The 17,871-nt window shown below is 38.0% G+C and overlaps 1 protein-coding gene across 1 annotated transcript in view; it reads left to right on the top strand.

The window, feature by feature from the left end:
• LOC117211030 (DNA-binding protein D-ETS-4) overlaps window positions 1-17,871 on the top strand; it is a 58,629-nt gene that overhangs the window by 9,523 nt on the left and 31,235 nt on the right. The gene's annotated exons all lie outside the window — the stretch shown is intronic.

Below are 17,871 nucleotides of genomic sequence, written 5' to 3'. Positions count from 1 at the left end.
AGATTCCATTATTCAAAAGCTCAATTGATCCGCCCATCATTTCCTCCTTATATTAAACATATCGTTACCATACGTTGACGCTAACATTAAACGTCGTTCGAAAAACTCACAAAACCCAATATCTTCGCCATGTATCGATAATACACGTCACAGACAAACCGCATTGCGTCCAGTGACACTTGTTCGCAAAAAGACGCCCAAGAAGCCGGCTCTCGAGGGTGTCCTTCGCCGTGGAATTATCGCGGTCCGTGCAACGCCTTCGGGGAATTATTCCTACTTAATCCTGTTATGGTGGTTGGAATTTCTTCCATCCAACCGCCTTCTTGTTCCACGAGAAAAGCATTTTTGAATTTTATAGAAAACGAAACTTTCCTTATCATTTTATTCCTTAAATATCACTTCTAGCATGTAATAGGAGAGGCTACGTTAATGATAACTTACTATTTCTTTGAAAAATAGAGAATCCTTTAACAAAAGAAAAACAGGAATGACTAAAAATGATCCAAGGGCCATGGTAGAGTTAACGAATCGAGATATATCCTTGATGGTCGATGGATTTCGGCAGAAAGTAGAGATTACGAGAAGATGGTCCTCAGTTTGCGTTTTTCACAATCTCTTCCCCACTGCATTGGGACCGAACGCGTCCCTTTACGCGTTGTGTCGTACGTGAACGTCCATCCGTCTGTCTGTCGGCCGGTGTATCGTTTCGGCCTCGGTAACGCGAAATTTACAGCGGCCATTACGAGCTGATATTCTTTGTCTTGTCGCTCAACCTCGTCCGTTCATCTCCTCTCGGCTCGTGGTACCGCCTTTAAAATATACTTTGTTGCCGCGGCGAGCAGCGCACCAACAACGCTCTTACCTCCCGGGGATTCCCGTCCTGCAGAACGATTTGCTCGCTTCGTGTGTGCACATGCTCTTAATACCCGATCCGCGAGAATAGACCGTTGTTCCACTTTATTTTCTGCGATGCTTATGTCCTAAGCGACGATAAATCGCGATAGCTTCTTCGAGCTACGTGGAATGTCTGTGTTCTAGTGGACGATCATTTTTCGTTGACCCTTACTACTGGGAATCAATGGAGGTGGTAAAGTGGATAGTTAGGGACTTTGCACGGACACGATGCAGTGTTCTAGATATTGGTAATTTGGGTATCTGTCGATTCAAAATGTCGAATATTGAAAACTAGTTAAAAAATATGAAAAGTTTAATAATAATTTCGCATTATCAAAGGAGTATAAGGGGATAATTCGTACTCTCCATTTGTGTGTTTATTCAGTCATTCAGTAGATTCGTGTCTGTCAGCGTCGTATGTAGTGAGATAACAGAGTTATTAATTAAGGAATTGCAGGAGTCAACGACGATAAGATACCGTCTAATACCGCGTGTGATCATTTACGAAACGTTGTTGCTCGTCGAATCGTGATACACTCAAGGTTTCGTTGTCTCGATCTAGACTACGTTGGCGCCCGTCTCTTACTTTCACCTCGTTTATTACACGTACACCTTTTCATCTTATACGATTACACGGAATTCTTGCCGACAATTGACCCCAGCAAAACGCTCGCGTACGCGTGGATGCATCTCATAAACGGATTTCAGACGCTAATTCGATGTTAACAAATCCATTCCTAGTTACTTGGAAGCTAGCATCGTTGCTTTATCCCTTTCACGTGATCCTCGTATACCAGAATTAATGAATGCTTCATATAAGTTTCAGTTTGTAAAATATGCTTCGTTGGTTAGTTATTTATTGCGCTGAAAATTTTCCCATTTTCGATGGAATATCACTATATGTAGTGTTTAATAGATGTCATGATTTTAGAAAACTACCAGTTGATTAAAATATCTTATAAACATATACTGTGGACATTATTCCTTTAATGAAATTTTTAGGTTAGAAGAAAGAATTACAAGAAAGCCACTAAACAGTTAGTATCTAACTTTCGTTTAGCTTTGGTTTTATAATTTTCTGTGTTTTCTGTAGCGGTTTCTATGTTAGAAAAGTTGTTTGATGGCTTTATGCATAATTTCGAACTTTTATAACGGCGAATTTCTCGGTGGAGAAACTATATTTTATACATAACTGAATAATTTCTTTCCTAGGAACAGTTCGCTATTACTTAGTAAGTACATATAATTACGTGAGATGACTATTTACTTGTTATTAAGTTGTTGTTAAGTATAGTTTTGCTTAATTTACCAGATATTCTATATAACAATGCCTACATCCGTTGCTACTAGTAACAATTTATTGACTGGAAAGAAATATGAAGAAATATGTATAATACAAGATAATATTAGAAAATTTCGTGTCTAGATGCTTTAGAATTTTCATTCGATATTTAATTAACATAATAGGTATAACTTTCATTATCTGCCAGCAAATCTTCTGAAATAACGTTTCTCTCTTCCAATTTAGATTGTATTTCCCTAAATATGTATGTATTTCAAATAGAATAATTCCAACTTACATCGTTACAACTAAAATTTCATAAATCCATTGCAATTACTGTTAGCTTGTGTGATTGTGCTACTAATTGTAGGATGCTTCGTCGAACCGAGTGAATTCTCTCACAGTTTAACTAAGCTAATTAAACTAGAAACAATGGTCGCAACATATTTTAATGAACCTTCTACACAGCTTGTCTGCCGTATTCATTTTTCCAAACATAATTGCATCACATCGTCGTGTAATGTTCTCAAGTTCCATTTCAAAACTCAAGCAATCGATTACCACAATCGCTTTAATCGCAAACCTTACACTTCGCCACTGAAAATTAATTTACCTATCGATATGCGTCGTTTGACCATCAAACATAATTATATCACGTGAAAAAAGATATTCGCAGAACACGTGTGCGAAATATACGAGATACACCAGTCGATCGAGGTTAATGAGCAGCTCTCGTACGTTTCAAGCGTCAGGAAAGGACCATTAATAACGTTGGAAAATCAATTAATTGATCGAATGAATAGTTTCATGATGCAAGACGCGCGCGCGGCTCTTGCAGCCTGTATCATCTTTAGAAAGCATATAGGTAAATAGCCAGACCTCAAATATGCGCGTGCGAATAGGTCGGTGAGTAATACTTACGGTTAATGTTCTGTGACGTTCGAACGTAAGACGTCCAAGTGCGACCGGATTCCGCGATAGCAGCGACCGTTTCACGCACATCCGGATGAGGAAGATAGAAGGAGCAAAAGTGCATGCACCAACAAGGAACAATAAGCAGCTGTTACACCGCGTTACGCGGGTGCATTTCAATTACCCAAGTCTGCCCTAACATTATCCGTAACTACTCACGTGTCATGCAAACATAATTAAGAATCGTCGCGGGACCGCTCGTCCATTCATGCTTTTGTCCCGTACCTGCTACAAAACTAACATTCTTTTCTTTTTCCTTTTTTTTTCATTCCTCCGTATACCTTTTCCTCTTCTCCTTTTTCTCTTCTTTTTCTTCCCTTCCCTGTTTTCTTTGCTTCTCTGATTTTGTTTTTACGTCTTCGTACTCGAACTGAGAGACGAAGGTTCAAGCCACGACCTGAACGGAATAGTAATGGGCGGCATTATTAGTTGAATGCCAGTACGTAATCGACGAACAACGTTTAGTTTGAAATTAGCGTACGTGAGTAGAAAGGACAAGGTTTTTCTATTAACTCTTAGTTGGTAGGTGGACTACAGAGATTGTATGAAAGTCGACTTTCTAAATTTCGAAAAAACATCCAGTTTTTTTTGTGCACAAATATTATAGGGGGAAAGCACTAGAAAAAGTATTTGGAAAACATTTTTAATGACGATCGAGTTCACGCGTAAATTTTAATTGTAGTTGCATTCTTCCGTTCTTCAATTTTACAATTTTGTTAGATTTATTTTCTTAGTGAAATTGGACGATAATGTGGATGATTAAAAGCAAATAGATATTGTTGCACTTGCTTCTCTTATTTTCATAACAGCCTTAAATGCAAAATAGTTACCACGTCATAGTTACCACAGTGTGTTGTGGTTTTACCATTTTATGACGACGCGCTGTTTTTGTTAGAACGGTTCTCCTTGCGCGAGTAGGTACCGTTTTCATGAAAGAAAGTTCAGCAAAATCTCCATGCTATGATGGAATTTCTTCACTCGTTGACGAATGCCATACATACTTCACCGTGTTTCGTCATTCTACTCGGTTACATGTTTTTAGCATTTCGTCGATATCATTTTTTCGTTGCATACATTTAAGATTGTTGATTTTGTTTATAAAGTAATAGTTGCAAACACCGAGAAAACAGAAATCTTCGAATGGTTTAATAACATTACTATCAAGAAAAATATACAACTACTCGGCTGTGCATGTTGGTAAATTGCTTATTGCGGAAGAACAAAATTAATTACATAAATACTGGCAGTTTGGAAAATATCAAACTTTAATAACATCGAATCAGCAGTATCCAAAGGTTAACGTCTTAAGCAAATTATGTGAATCTAAGAAAACACATGCAACGTGGTTGTTCAGAAAAATTAATTATCGCTCATGTCCTTTTAGGCGCGATAAAATATTTTCAGAGTTTGCAAATTCTTGGAAGAATCATCATTTTATCGCGGCCTGGAGGTGTTCATTTAACACTACTGCGCTTATACCGTAGAGATTATATTTTCTCTTACACTGTAAAACCCTCTAATAATAATCATAATCAGCCTTTCTTTTTCACGTGCGATCGTGCGAAACGTTTGACGCGCTCGCAAGTTGTCCATAAATCCTATTTTCGCGTACGACTCGATGGTAAGGCAAAGAATAATCGGTGAAAAATTTGCTAACGTCTGTGGAAACTCGTAACCTTCGTTTACGATCGTCGTGAGCGTTACAGCCGTGTCACGTCCTCGATGGTTTCGTAATTACAAGGGTCTTTGTCGTTGAATTTTTCTCTTCTAGTATTAAACGTAACGGGTTTCGTGGACGCGTGACAAGAGTAATTAATAAGGATTATGATAATCGCTCGTTAATTTTCTCTCAATCGTTCTGTTTACTATGACTACATGGTAAAATTGATTTTATCTAGGACAATCTAATAAGAATGTGTTATTATAAAAATTAAATGTCATTTATGATTAATACGCGAGTTAAATATTATATATTAGAATATAACTTTTACGTACAATTATTAACGGTTGCACAAATTTTACATTAAAATTAGATCAAATCATATATTTTATTGTACAAAATGGGATTTCATTTCTGCTAAAATCTAATTTTTCAAAATGTTTCGGCAGAGTTGTTCCGTAAAAATAATCAATACGTCATCTGCGTCGATTGTTGCTTTCAACTCTTATTACCTTGATTCCTGTTAATCGTATTATATCGGGCGTCGGATATCGAATCAACCGATCAAATTGTTTGTTAACTTTCATGATAGTGCAACTAACGCGAGAAGGATGTTCACGCTTGTACGAATGAAACGCTTGCGGTAATTGGCTTTCCCCTCGTTCTACTTTTATAATCGCGAATGCATGCGTTTTCGAGTTAGACGTGAAACTGCAAACATCAAGAGCTTGTTAATCACGTAACGCGTGCCAGGGATATCAATGTCTGCAATTTTTTCAAACGTTCAAGATTGCATTGTACCTATCGTTTCCTCTCTTGCGTACTCTCTGGTTTATACAGTGTAAAAATCGTGAAAATTACAATGGATGAATACAAACGCAGACAAAGAATATTTTTATAAATTCCTGTTACGACATTTGTGATTATTATCCCATTATTAATCAGAAAATTATCAGAAAACTCTTCTGTTGTTACGGAAGTTGGTAATGGAGCTTCTTTTTTTCATGTCACTAAGTTCTACGTATTTTCTATGATATAAATAATATGATATAAATATATATGTATATATATACTATTAACGTGTTCGTAATGATAGAGATTGATGACGATATTACTTACACGGTACAGTGTTAGGTTTCGCAAGAATTATTTTTCTCATCCTGAAAAATCGTATAGTTATTAAAATGTGATAATTATTTTTATGCGTCGTTTTGCCAAACTGTTTGGTCGAAGATAATAACGTTAATAATTATGTAGATGTATGTATCTTAAGATTAGTTTCAGCGAATGAAAATTCGTCGAGTAAATAAACTTTAATTACTGTACTATATATGATAAAAATACGAATATTTAACGACATAATGTGTCATCGACGATTAAAAATCATATAAATAGTCTCTGTAAACTGCAACATTTTACATTTTACGCTATATTACAAATTTCGCTGAAAACAAAGTAGGTCAACACGCAAATCACATTTCAAGAATTTTACGAATTTCCAGAACAATCAAAGCGAGCTGCTGATGATAGCAATGTTAACTGGTATGCATATATTTGTATGTATAAATGTTAGTCCAGTTATACCTTCACATTATTTTACTAAGATCGTAAAATATGTACGGTAGCCGGTCATTCGCGAAGATTTAACGTTCGTGCTAATTAGCTTTTTTTCTTGTTTGGTTGAATTTTCTACGCGTAAGTGACCGTGCTCACGCACCCGAGCACGCACATTAATGCAAAGGTATATACGTAATACGTACGTGTCTCTGGTAGGTAAGTACGTAGGCAGTCGTGCAGCAACCGAGTTTCTTCGATACATGGCTTTACCGTTAGGCCGCTTGATACTCTTGTCCGCGAGTCGCCTACATACGGGCCGGCCTTTACGTACGTTTAATGGACGGATTCTCAAAGCTTTTTCTTCGTTCTTTTCGTTTTTTCGTGCTCACGCTCCAACGATCCGGCGGTGGTGGTAATTTGAATACGCGCGCAGAACGCGTTTCCTCGATTTAAGACGATCGAAATCACGGACGCTTTTGGCTTAGCTAGAAAGTCTTCCTTGGATGATTTCTCTCAGTCCTAGAATCAGCCTTTATTATACCGCTGCGTTTCTGCTCTCGTTTTTCTCTTATCGGTTCTAGTCGATCCTTCTCATACTATGTAACTAGCATTTTGATTACATGAATGTGTTTAATATATATTATATTTATATATATGTATGTCTTGTGCTTTCTATGTCTTTTTATTATTCGTGTAATATCTAAAACTAGGATTATACGTGTATCTTACAAAATATTCCTAAGATAATTTTAACAAACAAAAAAGCTTGTACTGTTTTACAAAGATCTTCCTTAATCGTAAGAAATTTTTTAATAGTAGAAAATGACGAAAATATCCTAAAGAACGTAACGAGGTCAACTAACAGGCGACACCGCAATGAATTATATATGATACATTAAAACTTGTTCATAGGTTATTTTGTTACATGAACCATGAAAGGGTTATGCGATTTCATTAGTAGTGCCCCAACATAGTTTAGTCCTCTCCCTTTTAATGAAAACAAATGGCTCCAATTTAATCGCAAATGTAATCGGCTTGCTCGGAATATCAGATAAGTCCCTAATACTTTCGTTAACGCAGGAATTCCAAGTAAAACAAAATCCATGGATACATTGTACGAACAGAGAAAGAAATAACGGTAGGGGGGAGTAAAAGACGTTGCACAGAGGGAGAACACGAGTTTCATTTGAATAGAATAGGTCGATAGTGATTTACGATACCTGAGGCTCGTCCGCTCGTGACTGTTTTCCACTTCTTCTTTATTTTTTTTTTCTTCCATGCTACACCTCTCGCCGCGACCTCTGTTTTTAATGACATTACAAAATTCGTGTGCTTCTGTCTTCCCGCACTTCATTCTCTATTTCTCTTCATTCGTTCTGGGTACAGAAACAATGCCCTCCCATGATAATCAATGTTAGATATCTACGAATGAGTCTATTAGTTAACCCCTTAACCTACAACTACGGGCATAGCCCGTAGTACGATGATCGGGCCAAACGTAAATATTACGGGTGTAGCCCGTAGTACAATGATCGGGCCAAATATAATATATAATATTATATATAATAGCTTGTTTACGTCTTCGGCCCAAAATTCTCGAACGTAAATCTTAGGTTAAGGGGTTAATAGACTATAAATCTTTTAAAGATCTACAACACTTTTCACGGGGTTCAAGATATTCAATAAAGAAAGGATTTTGCTTCGTCGCAACATGTACTTCCTGCCTCTGAATTGCAGTGGTTACAGAGAGTGTTGGCACACCCTTATTTTCCAATGAAGCATTTTTTGAAATCAAATATTGTATTATATTTTCAGAGTATTACGTTTTTATAATCATATGAAAGTAGCAAAGTTGATACGAAATTTAATATACTTGAACGTAAATGCTATAATAGACAAATTGGTGTGTTGATACTACTTCTAGCAGTTGTATCTGAAAACGTGAATCTTTTATTCTTTTAAATAGATATCAGTATTTTCTGCCAAATATTTTTCTACGTTCAAACCCACTAATCTTGATTACATTTTTCTAGTGTTCCACAAATGATTCTTCTCATAAACTTCTCGCAAATTCTCACAAATCCACACAAACTCGAGCAATTCTGACTCACATGACTCAGAATAATCCCGATCCCGACCATTCGCACGATCTCTTAACGCGATCGTTCTCCAGCAACCCTAATAAATTCCGGTGAAATTCATTTCCTTGATCCAGCAGCACCGCCAGTCCGTCTGTTGAATCCCTCTGGTCGACGTCTTCCGCCTGGCAAGATTTAATGCATCCTGAAAGAGTTCACACCTGTAGCCTAGCATTGCGCGAGCTCCAACTCATATTTATCAAGGTTGAGTCAAACGGCGGGCCGACGCGTAAACGTCAGATCCGTCGGTGGAAAAAGAAAAATCTGTCGAGGAGTTATAGTATCGAGTTTTAATTCTACACGTTCACGTACACGGCGTCGCGGCCAGAATTTACGGCACCACGCTCTCCCTCTCACCTTTTCGTTCATGAATGCAAGTTTATAAGTTATGATGCCGAGATAGAGACCGATGCAGCGTATCAGAAGCGAGAAGGGCACGCGAGCCGCGCTACATGAACGGCTTCTGAGAATCAAGGCCCACCATTGCCGCAGTCACCCACTGATATCTCAATAAGGATCCGCGATTTCGATCTAGTCTAATCCTGGATTCCACGCGACATCTATGAAATGTGAGACTTTAGGAACGTAGCGTCGACTGTAGATCTTCCCTTTCATTTTTGTTCATTTTTGTAAAATGTGATTAATGTTTGAAATTTGCCGAAGATAGTATCATCTTTTTTAATTATTCGAAGGCGCGATCTGGATACCTTGCGAACGAAAATTGTGTTCCAAGAGTAAAGATACAGGGAAATTTAGCTACGAATTGCCCGAATAATACTACAGAAACAGTAATATAAACTATTAAATGTAGGAAGAATAAAGTTCATCTAAATTCGAGGTGATTTCGGAATGATTCAATTATAATGTTCTGCGGTGTTTCCCATAAACGACATTAAAATTCATTTTGCATCGTTAGAAAGGAAAAGAGGGGGTGAAATCTGAGATTACAGCTACACGGTTACATATATAGATAGTTATACACCACATTGCACATGCGGAAAGAGAGAGTACCGTGCATATTCTATCTGCTCTGGATACACAGGAGGCGGGTTCTTAGAACAGGAGGCCATTACCGGTGCCCGGCCACATACTGATATCTCAATACAAACCCTTAGTTTGAATCCATTATAATGCCGGACTACGCGAGCACAATCGTCGCGTCGTGTACTCGTCTACGTATGCGGCTATACAGTATTATCTTCCGAGGATGCCATCCATACCACGTTCCAGGAACGCCTGCTGGAACCCTTTCTCTTTCCTAGACATGAATTCTCTCGTGTTTGCCTTTTCGTTTCTTTCATGCATGGCTCGCTTTCGTTGCGTTGACACTCGATTAATTAAACTTTATAGCCAATAGAAATATATCGATTCTCTGTGTATTAGATATTTTAGATATTATATTAGATCTTTTGTTTCAGCATTGTTTGAAATATCAGGAAGTATCAGAATATTTTGATACAGACGGATAAATCGATGGGTGAAAAAATATGTAGGAAAAATTAGTAAATGTGAATTATCTTTTCTAGGAATTTGTGTAATTTTTAATATACATATATTCATATCTTACCGACGCTTTTATGTTTTTAATTCGTTAAACCTTTCTCCCTATTTACAAACCTCATATACATCAGCTTTTACACAACTCCTTTTTCCGTACATCTTTTATCGCATGCTAATATGATTTAAATATAAATGTTAATTGTAAATAACGAATCTATACAAATATATGCGAAAAAGTAAAATGTAAATCATTTATATCACTTACTGGTTATGCCACATCTAGTTCAATAATTTCACTCCAACTTTTACATTTATCTTTTTGCTGCTACTCCCCGTCTATTTATAGCACACGACAGTACCAAAATATGTAATGTTATGGCATTCGATTATTTTCGAACGGTATACGGAAAATATCAAATTGCCGGAGGATTTTCTATTTTTACTTCTTTCGATTCTCTGGCACAAATTTTCGCATTGACCTTTCGCGAAACCTTTCTCTCGTTTAACTCGTACTTTACACAGAGAATAGAAACCGCAAATATCCAATTCAAAGATATATTATTAGCCTATCATATTTCAGGAACACTTTTTCTGGCCTTTATTGTTTCTTCACACTCTTATCGCGTTTGCCGTATCATTTATCTTCTTTGCCTTTCCCTGCTACTTTGTTGCCAGTCTACATCTCGTTTGAATCGTGAAAAACGAGAGCAATTAATATTACTTTCCAATGTGAGCTAGAAATATCATATTTCAAGAGAGTTCCGGAGAATGTTGCATTGTGCTACCGATTCTAAAGACATTCTTCCTGGCCACTTTCATCAAATATTCTATAGGCTTTCAAGTTTCCTTTGTCTGTCTAACTCTTATGAATAATGCGCCATTACTAATTACGAATAATTTCTTCTACTAAAATCTATTCATGATGGAATGTTCGTGGTACATGGATAACGCCTTTTATCTAATTTTCGTAATGCAAAGATTAAATCTTCTCAAAAGTCTTAGAATAAAACAATTGAGATCCAGCTATATCCGAGTCAAAATACTAGCTCGCACCGAATATACGATTCTTCTACGTATTGTCTTCATAATTCTCGGTCGATACCTCGTTTGACCTTTCGATCACGAATCCAAAGATCAACTCATTCTCAACCTCCGAGGAATCGCACGCGCGTGAACAAAATCGAGACTTAAACGAGTGTGAAATTTTGCGAAGGCGCATACACACACGTAACACCTTTGCCATGGATTGTTCGATGTTCGTAAAAACCGTATCAGCACGGTGAATAAGGCCGCGCCTGTCGCGCGAGCATATTCTTGCGAACAAACTGCGAATAATACGTTCGCGCGGCTACGTACGCCCTTACCCAGCGAATTATCGTCGCGGCCAGGTATCGTAAACATGAGAACGTTATGTCTTTAGCAGCCTCGCAGGAAACATCGATCGGTGCCCTCGATTGCATCGTTGTCGGTGGAACGATAGTCCAGTCGCGGAGACATTCGCCTCCGCAATGTCGATGCAATCGTAGAGCGGAGCTCTTGTTCTGCTCTAAGTATCGCGGCTGTTTCGAACGAGACCATTCTTGCGACAGTGTTCGCAGCGATTTTACGATAGAAAATACGACGGTGAACGTCTCTTCGGGCCGTATTCGATGCATATACGCGCGTACTTTCGTAAGACGGTACAACGAGCACCCGGTAAAAAAATATCAAACGAGAATGACGGTCCTCGTAGAACCCTCTTGGTGATTTTATCGTTCAAAACGTTCTTTTATATTTCTCTTGGATGATCTCGCAATTTTATATTTAAATTTAGGGATGTTTTCCTTTCTCCGTGGGAGATTAGGGTGATTCAAAGTGGGATCAGTGTTCTGTTTTATTGTTTAACAATAAAATAGTTTGATACGCATAGATAAGGTAGTTGCATTTGCAAACTATGATTTCTCTTGGTAATTTATAATTGCGAATAAAATTACAGATAGGAATTGTTTCTGATTGAGATTCATGCATATGCCGCAATTAAGATTCGAGCATAATTGCACCAACAAAACTTCTCAATTATCGAACCCATATTGACTTGTAAATCGACGATAACACGAAGAAAGAAGTAATAACGTAACACAGATAATATTATTGGCGCAAAGATTAGGTTTCATGGGCTTTATAAATTTCATATGTGCCGATGATTATAAAAGTGACTTATCAAGAATCTAAAAAAGATGGATTTAACGGTTACTTTGCGTTGCGTCTATTTGTTATAATCTGAAACTATTTTTCTAAAGTAATAGAAATTGAACAGCTGCAGTTGTTTGAATTCAGTTCATGAGTCAGATGCAAAACCGTGGATATCTCGAAACGAAAAATATATAGCTTAGGTCATTTTTATAATCACCTATACATATAATACTAGTTATTGATATAAGACCACACCAACCCGTTATCTTATTGATTGTCTTTCAAGAGATAGCACAGTCTACATTTTCAGAACTCGTATACGATATAATAAAATGAGTATATACATAAAATATTGATGATAAGTTTCAGAAAAACCAATACAGATTATCAAATAAATCGCTACGTCGATCAATTACAACTTTTCCAAAGTCGTTTGAAATATTAGGGACGTAAATCATCATGCCGCAGCGCACCGATCTACCTCAATTTCTCGAAAAGCCTCACGCGTCTATGGAACCTATCCGACCAATTATAATTTCCACAACATCTATTCTCTGGCTCTACAATACCGTCCCGCGGTAAGATGGATCTCGATCCGAAGGAAACAGTGCCGACGAGTCGCACGAAGTACCGTCGCGCAGCGTCATCAATTCATCATCCGGACTTTTCGAGCGAACGTCACTATATCATCCGAGCATGAATTCACGCTACGACAACACATCGTGTGTCCCGCGAGCGTGTAACGTGCGTTATATTTAAAGCAGTACGCACCGCACGATGTAGCAAATACTACAGTCCACCCACCGGTGTTTTGTGAAGCGCGGGTGTGACGACAGTCGGCGGAACGTGGGACGAACAGGAGAAAATTGTGACCAGAGAACCTCCTACACCAGCTCGCAATTTTCTGCGACAGTCAGACGTTTCCGAGAGCGTATCTTGTCATCCCCTTTTCCTGCGAATCGCTCTTTCTCAACCGTCGACTCTTTATCGGGCGCGAGAGCGTTGGTCGACCGCAAATATGGCAAAGCCCCGACCAGAACCTCTCCAATAAAAACGTCATAAACCAAGAGTCGCGAATGTGTTGTAGATTTTACCTGTCGAATTGTTGACCGATCTTTTAGGTGAAGTCGCTCGGGATAGGGCAAGACGTTTTTGGGAATCTCACTGTCAGTGAAAAGACACGAGACATACCTCGTGAAAGGATTAATCTCAGTCAGTCCCCTTTAAATCAATTAAGAACAAATCACATACAATACAATTAATGCTTTCATCCATCTAGAATCTTTTCTCCGTTGAGCATTTTTTCTACAGATTCTTCGTCTAATCCGAACGTAGAAGGAGGAAATACATGGGGGTAGGTGAGAGAAGTCAGAGGGGCGAGAAGACCAAAGGCGATCGCGCATCGAAATGCTCGAGGCGTGGAGCGGGTCGACATGGAAGGCGCGCTCGGATGTTAGCGAAAATAAATTATTGCCGCGTTTTCAATTTTTAACCCGTTCCGGCCGTTCTTTTTTCACGACGTTTGCTCCCTCGACCCGGCCAATCTACGCTCAATCTTCCCGCATTCGCCGATCCCTCTGTCCGTATGCGAGCTACGGAGCCACGGTGTTCCGCTGAATTAAACATAAGTCAGCGAGTATAAAATATGCCGCGAACGTTACCGGCAGATATAAAACGCGACTCGTTGGTAGGTGTACGTGCCACGTGCACCGCCGGAATGCGCGGGATACCACCTTTTCTTCCCTAGCCCGGGAAAAGCTTTACGTACCACCGAAAACCGATCGATCTACCTGTCCAATGTCGTAAGCTATGTCGCGATGAAAATCCCAGATCCTCCGCAGTCTAGCGTCCGTTTCCTGCAATATGTCGATTGTTATCAACTGAAAACCTAGTGGACGTGCTTTTGAGGAAACGCTGATCGAAAACGTCACGATTTCATGGTTTATCAGCGCAGAGATTGAAGAGATTGTTTAGCATAATACGTTCACTGATTTAATAATACATTCGCGTATGTATATTATACCTATGATGCATCTATGATACTCCAAATGCAATTTCTCTTTACGCGTAATTTGTTGGCAATTAACATGGTATTTTTGCGTGTATTATGAAAAAATTACTTAGGAGTTTCCAGTAAGTAATATCACGATGTCAAGTTAATAAGTATATGTAGTAAATTAACACCAACGAAAGATTCCGATAGTAGTCTGATAAGTAGTTAAAAAAAGAAATTTGTTTTATTCACGATGACAGGTTTGTAATTTTTCGTTATTAAGGGTGATAGTTATCAGTAGTAAAATATCCTAAAATACATGTTAAATTTGTAGAGTGTAACCATGGAAACACGTTCCGCGAATAAAAATATGTAAAACAGTTGCCAGTTTGCATAAATGTATGCTTCAAGCTTCTTTATTACCATGATATTAAACGCTATACATGGGTACAAAGCTCGCCACAAATTGAACTCATATCTGTATAAACAATGAATAAAAGACCTATCGGTGGACGCAATGATGATAGCGTCAGTTTATATCAACTAGTTGTTACCCTGTAAGATATTCCATTATTTCAGGAGACAAATATTTTCGAGAAATTTAATTGTCGAAATATTTTTGAGAACGAGTATTCAAATAAGAAATTTTAAATATATGTGCATTTATAAGTACTGATTTACACGAAGCTTGCGTTTTACCTAGAAGCAAAGTAGAAGTTAATGAAATGTAAAAGGATAAAAACTACTTTAAAATTGACACCGTTAGCGGATAAGAAATTCTAGATTTCCTTAGAATTCAATATTAATCTAAAATTCTATCCCACATTTACGAAGCTCTCGGATTAATTTGTAGAATATATAATAGAGTACATATAATTTAAGCACAGGAAATATGCTTTTCATCGATCTTTGACCTGCAAAACACAAATTCCTCGAATTATTCTATCGTACGTCGTATTTAATACACTGCTCCTTTGTATTTGATTCATAGATCCTTCGTTTCATAAATTTTACGTATCGTAACATCTTCGATTCTCGATCTGTAGAATTGTGGTGATGAACTCGCACAAAACAAGAAAAAGCATTTAGATCATTTGTACCGAAGGGGAAGAAACGATCCTCAAAGTAGAAGATTGAAAATATATTTGTAGCAATATCTTAACCGGAAGATAGGGAAAATGCTAAAGTAGTCAGAAGGTTGACGCTTAAGGTCCTACATAGTGTCAAACGTGCATAGAAAATATCCAAATCGGAAGTACCATCAATCAACTGGATCGAGCACGAACTGACGATCTTCAGTCGAAACGTATGTATAACCTAATTACGTATGTTCGGTCGAAGAAGGAGCGGATCGTCCGAATGCACGACGAATACCGAGTGTTGCTTTGCATGCAAAAAGTTCGGTATTCATTGAACGGCAGCGTTTCGAGATCAGGCCGCCTATACCTGTTTCTTTCGTTGGTTTCACCGTTGTTCACGATATCCTCAATTAAAGGCGCGACTTAACAACACGACTTAACAACATGACTTAACAGTGCGGCTCGTTGTTAATGCACGGCGTGTAACGCGCGTCAACATTCTCCGGCGTTTTCCCCGAGTTTTCCCTCGCCTTTCGTTCATGGCGAATCGTCAGCCGTTGCGACTAGCTTATTAACGAATAAATTATGTCATAACGGTCTGATCGGTACCCGTTGCGTAAATGGTAATAGATGGGGGGCTTTGTGAACACTCTCAGCGTGTTACGTGCCGCTCCACGGTGTGCGGTTATGTTAATTAGATACGGGAAACGCAGCGATAACACGACAGGTAATCCGTCCAGCAATTATATGTGGTTCTTAGTCGTTTTCTTTTCAGTGTTTTTGTAATTAATTTGTCTGAAAAAGGGTTATTAAACACGGAAGAGAATAAATCATATAGTTTGTATTCACAAATTGGTTTTCATTGTATCTCTTTAGTTATGCAAAGACAACAAATAGTTACATATAACATAGTTATATATTACATATAATAGGAACAAATAGTTCATTGATCCTCTCTACTATATAGAATGATTGTAAACAGTATTGACACATACCTTTATTTTCCAATGTAGTCATACTAGATTTTGCATTTCATTTTCATAGTATCAAAGCTTTCTAGTCATATGAAAGTATTGTAATACTAAATGATATTATACGATTTTTTTTAATGTTAATTCGTTCTCCCTATTTAATAAGTTAATAGAGAGAGAGAGAGAGAGAGAAAGAGAGAGAGAGAAAGAGAGAGAAAAAGAGAGGAGGATTTTCGTTCGAATGTATTCCTTCGTCGAATTAACTCCTTCTTTATATCGCGATACAAATTTCACATATCAGTCGGTGCTCGGACATTTTTAACGCGCAGCCCAGCGTAAAATCACGTAATTCGCGCGGCTTGTTAAGTAGAAGCGTCCGTACGCTACTTACTCACCCTCTTGCACGCATACATGTCCATGTGCACCCACCCAAATCTACTTGCCTACATTCGAGACTGGCGCTGCGCGACGAAGCACGAAGCGAAGCTTCATAAGAAAAGTCTCTCTCGTCCTGTTCGCAATGCGCGATCCCGTTCTTAATTAACCATATTTCCAGCACGATGTACCGGTCGTGTGCGAGAGTAGTGAACCCCGATTTGACAAATGCGCTCTGAAACGCGTGTTTCATCGTGTTGTACCAGCATCGTGCTGCTTGAGCACAATGCGCGTAAACGAGCACAGTTTAAGAAACGTAAAAGCAATGAATTTCATACGGCTAATAGAGTAGAGCGGCCGCGATCCTTTAATTAAATCCATTTACGAGCACTACTAATCGAAGGCGGCCCTGACTCAATGTCGGAGCAACGAGTCGGTTATAATTCATATGTCAGATTCGCAGACGAAGCTACGCGTTGTAACACGCAAAGGCGGATTTATATATTCGCCATTCAACAATAAATAAATAACGAATATTCGTCATTCATGGTGGGACCATATGCGTCGAATGTGACTTCTAGATCGAACCTGGATTGATGCAGTAGCTCATATAGACGTGAAAGGTGTCAAGAGTAAGCTTGAATTCATGATAGAGTTAAGATTAGGTTACAATTTTTTATGTCCAAATAAGTTGCTCGTTATGAGATTAGGGTGTAAAACAATCTATTCATGTTGTGTATACAAACATGAATTCGAATGAATATTAGCAACCTACTTACGGAAGGAAAACAATACCAACCTAAATACTAATTGTCGTTCATCGAATGTCATTTATCAAATAAACACTATATACGTACATACATATGCTACATGCTATTCCACTGATGAACAATTCTCCGAATCCAGTATATATAAAACTGACTTTATACCAACTACTTGTTAGCCGTGATATCGAATTATTCTGTTTCTCGTGAACCAAATCTCGTTGACCTTAATTAGTTCTACTGTTTTAGTTTGATCTTGGTTCGAGTTAATTATTATCGTTATTATAGTTGCGAACGCGAAGTGAGTCTGACAGTGATTGATTTGTGAGTAGATGATAGCTTTTTCGTGTTACACGGATTGAATTTAATCTAATTAAGGATCGTTTGTTTCTATTTAAAGCACAAACAAACTTGTTAAAATACGATGTTTCGTCAATATTATTCTTTCATTATAAAATATTCAGTTCCTTCGAAGAATTAAACGGGAATGTAAATTTAACATGTAATAACGAAA

The sequence above is a fragment of the Bombus bifarius genome, unplaced genomic scaffold, assembly GCF_011952205.1.
Source record: "Bombus bifarius isolate JDL3187 unplaced genomic scaffold, Bbif_JDL3187 scf7180000008214, whole genome shotgun sequence".
In the NCBI taxonomy this organism is placed as follows: domain Eukaryota; kingdom Metazoa; phylum Arthropoda; class Insecta; order Hymenoptera; family Apidae; genus Bombus; species Bombus bifarius.
This window is presented reverse-complemented; position numbering and strand designations above follow the sequence as displayed.